The sequence below is a fragment of the Geospiza fortis genome, unplaced genomic scaffold, assembly GCF_000277835.1.
Source record: "Geospiza fortis unplaced genomic scaffold, GeoFor_1.0 scaffold286, whole genome shotgun sequence".
Taxonomy (NCBI): domain Eukaryota; kingdom Metazoa; phylum Chordata; class Aves; order Passeriformes; family Thraupidae; genus Geospiza; species Geospiza fortis.
This window is the reverse complement of record NW_005054444.1, coordinates 1332981-1336759: the sequence shown is the minus strand read 5'-3', so window position 1 is coordinate 1336759 and position 3779 is coordinate 1332981. Positions and strand designations below refer to the sequence as shown.

Here is a 3779-nt window from a genome sequence, read left to right as displayed (position 1 = left end):
TAACCTGTACCTCTGTGATAAGAATAAACTTCTTCAGAGACACCAACATTCAGCTGTATTTTTAGAGAGGGAAAAAAAACTCAGCAAAAAACCCCAAACCAGAAGGACTACAGTAGTCACAACCTTCTCTTGGACTGAAAACTTAGATACCAACTCCTCAAACTGCTTCCTTCTTTTATTCCAACTTTTTGGACTCCTTATTCTATCCTAGAAACTTGCCTACAAAGACACACTTCAAGATAAAACCCAAAAAGTTACAGAACACAGACTTAAACAGTATTATAACCTCATGATCTTTCAGTAACATAATCCTTTTCCCATAACTCTTTAGACCATCTCGTTTCATTTTGCTTAAGCGCTTGACCTGAGAAATGCCACTGTCAGTTCTCAGAGGGGAGCTGAGTGCCCATAGGACAAGATCAGAGTGTTTCAACTTAAAAAGTCAACTTTTGGAAGCATGAAAGTCCAAATTTAAATTCACAAGCCCAAAGACTCACAACTAAGTGTCTTTTTCCCCAAATGTAGAAGACTTCATTGCTTCTGTTGAAGCAAACTCTACGTTCCTAGGCATCTACAAGAATTAGGCTACTTACGAAGGTACATTAATGTGGTTTTTAAAGTCTAATTTTCGGTGGTCAGGTTTAACATTCTTAATGTAAACTCTTATAGACATAACACTTCCATTTAAGCGTGTCTATAAAGTACCCTGCCCTTTCATGAAGATAAATAATACTCCCTTTTTCTTGCATAGATACTTTTGTATAAAATAAATGGTGCAGAGCAGCTGCAGTATTCCGTCTCAGAGGAAGCTGCATTTTCACCTGTGATAAACATTTGATGTGAATACCATGATCATTTTGAAGAGCTGTGCTCACAAAAAATTATTCTGTAAAATTTATGAGTATGTCCCAGCTTTTGTATAGCTGTGTTTTAGATTATCAGATCTTTTGAGCAGAGATTGTCTTAATTTGGTGTCCAAGCCAGTACTGAATGCCTTGTCAGCAATTAACAAATAAATAACCATTAGTCTATAGCATACCACTTCCAGTCTTTTGTGTCTGTAAAGAACATTTAAAGCTCAGGCAGCAAATACAGAATCTTTATCGTTAATGGAAGAAAAAAAATGTTTCATATGCAGAAAGGTAATTGTTGTGGAAGAGCAGAATTTTGTTAAGGCTGGTGTATATATTCTGTAAAGTGCCCTGGCATCCATCAGAGGCAAAAGCAGTTGAAAAATGTCAAGTCATGACTGTGAGGAAGGGGGCAGCGTGAGGTAAATTAACCTCACGAGCATGAAAAGTCAGTTTATCCCCTCGAATGTACAAAGGCCAAAATGCCTCAGTTATCTCTTCCCTTGTGCTAGATAACACAGCTCTACTCAAAACAGGCTGATTGCATAACTATAGGGCAACAGGTAGGAGGGCATCTAACAGTACCCCCAGAACATATGTATGCTTGGTGGTTCAGCCTTCTCTTAGAAAAAGAGTCACCTTCTGAAGCTATGGATAACTGACAAAATTCTCTGCCAAAATGGGGAATCACTGGCATCTTTTGTCTGATCTTGCAAGCACATTACACCAAGGAATTCCTTCTTCAGGGACTCCCTGCTTAACCATTGCTCTCCAAAAGGGCTCCCTGTCCTGGCCCTGTGATCTTGGATTTCCTCACTGCTATCTCACTAGAAACAGTAATACCTCACGTGAGATATCCAAGATTCTTCTGCTCCTGGAATCTGCTTTGGCTTTATTTGAGACGACGTCTCCCTCAGACTTGATTTCTCAGGAAATCACTACGCTGGTGTCAGAATACTCATTTGTGGCTGGGAATTAACTGCCTCATTTACAAAAAGCAGCAGCTTGGCTCACGCAGCACCAGCACTAGGATTCACATTCCTAGTCCCTGAATGCAGCATAAAACACAGATGAAGACTGGTGGCAACCGAACAGCTTCTTTTGGCTTTCAGAGCAGGTTCCACCAGCACTGTCACAGTTTTCATGCCCAGGCCCCTGAGCACCACAGGACCCACTCTCAAGGGCACTCTTTCTAGAATTCATCCCACAGTCCCTTAGGTACATTAGGACATGCATCTCAGGGTATTTGTATGGGGATCTGTAGGTTCAGATCCCAAGCACAGCGAGGTCTGCACCGCACAATGATTTTATTCCCACAGTTACAAGCATAGTAGGACCCAGATGGAGAACTGACACTCCACCCCATGCGTGCATCCTTGGACCCTGGCACTACAAATCACTGCTCCTGTCTCCTCAAAGCTTTTTTTGGCCACTATTATCATTCTCAATGACCCCTAAATGACAGAAATTAATTCACACCAGTGATGATTAAGGTTGAGTCTAGGATGAATAAACCCAGGGAAAGAAAGTAGAAGGGAAAGGGCAGAGAGGCTTCTTACAATTATATCGGGCTAAGGTCTCCCATAAGCTAAATAGTGAGGGAAAGAATCAGGTCAATTCCATTTAGCTCTGTAAGGCAGCTAAATGAATGAGACTGAGAAAGACACACAGAAAAAGAAGGTGGGGAGAGGTCCAGAAACAGAAAGAGCTAAAAGATTAAAAGCATGCAGATATCGTGAGATAAGAAAAGACACAGAAAACAAGGACAGAAGGCGAGAGAAGACAGCTAGGAATAGAGAGGTGATATAATGTGGTCACTCACTCTGTCTGGAAGATTTTCTGGAGGGAGGTGGATTATCTTCAGTGCTGGTTGTTGGGGTGCTGCCCTTCACACTCCTTCTCTGAGACCCATACTCAGACCGTTGCTGTCAGCTATTCCAAGGGCTTCTTCCAAAAATATTTCGAGGGCGAAAGGATTGTGGATGAAATCAGGATCTTGAGTATTAAAACAATCTGCTAGGGGATTGTCAGTCCCCTAAAACTGCTGGTTTTATCCCGGGATGGAGACCCTCTCTCCCTTTTGGCAGCTAACTACTAAAGGGGTGTTCCCCAGGAAACAGCCTTTTCACTGATGGTCAGATTATTTTAGAAATCAATTTTTCCAATCTGCCTACCTAGAAATCTCTTTTCTCTACATACACCTTGCCCGTAAGGGGGAAAAAAAAATCTCTTTCTCTAAAACAATTCTTGCTATCTCGGTGGATATTATCAGTGAAATCTGCCTTTTCCTCTCCCTGTAACTAGGAGGTGTGTCCTCTCTCCTTGCACGGGGTATTTGAAGAAAACCCTCTTGGGATTAGGGGACGAGGGATCTTCCTTGGGATAAAGGAAGATGAGATCAGTATTGGAAATTACCTTTATCTCCAGTTAACAGCAACTGGAAAAAGAAAGACTAGCTAAATCTCTGCTTTCTCTCCCTTGTTTTGCTCTATCACCTGCCGAGCAGATATAAATAATTAAAATTACTAGGTAAGTATCTGGAGCTCCTACTTATTTCTGCCTTGGGAACTGCCTCTCCTGGGCATACAGGAATTCCTCTGTAAAGACACCCACTACTACCTGATCTGGGGAAGGGCTGTCTGCTCTGCTTGAGAGAAGACTTTCCTCAGCAGCAGGAGGGAGTCGGCAATAAAGGTTATTCTCACAATCCTCAGGAACTGGGGTCTGAGGACACCTCTCCCCGTAACAAGTATCTAGGAGCTCCAGAAGGCTCTGTTCCACAGCGAGAAAGAGCAGACCTGCTTCTAGATAGTAACTAGGGCTGGCTGCCGGGGGCCTCCGCACACCCTTGGCTCGTTAGTGGGGAAGGGGGCAAGTGTTAAGCTCCCTCACCAGCTGCGGGGAAGGGGCCTGGCGGGGGGGGGCGCC

The 3779-nt window shown here is 43.1% G+C and overlaps 1 protein-coding gene across 2 annotated transcripts in view; it reads right to left on the bottom strand.

Moving 5' to 3' along the window:
* Positions 1-3766, bottom strand: part of FOXJ2 (forkhead box J2) — a 27634-nt gene extending 23868 nt beyond the window's left edge. For both annotated transcript variants that reach the window (XM_005427403.3, XM_005427404.3), the window contains exon 1: positions 2674-3766. The gene's annotated coding sequence lies outside the window, so the exon portion shown is untranslated. The remainder of the gene's footprint in view (positions 1-2673) is intronic.
* Positions 3767-3779: the final 13 nt, after the last annotated feature.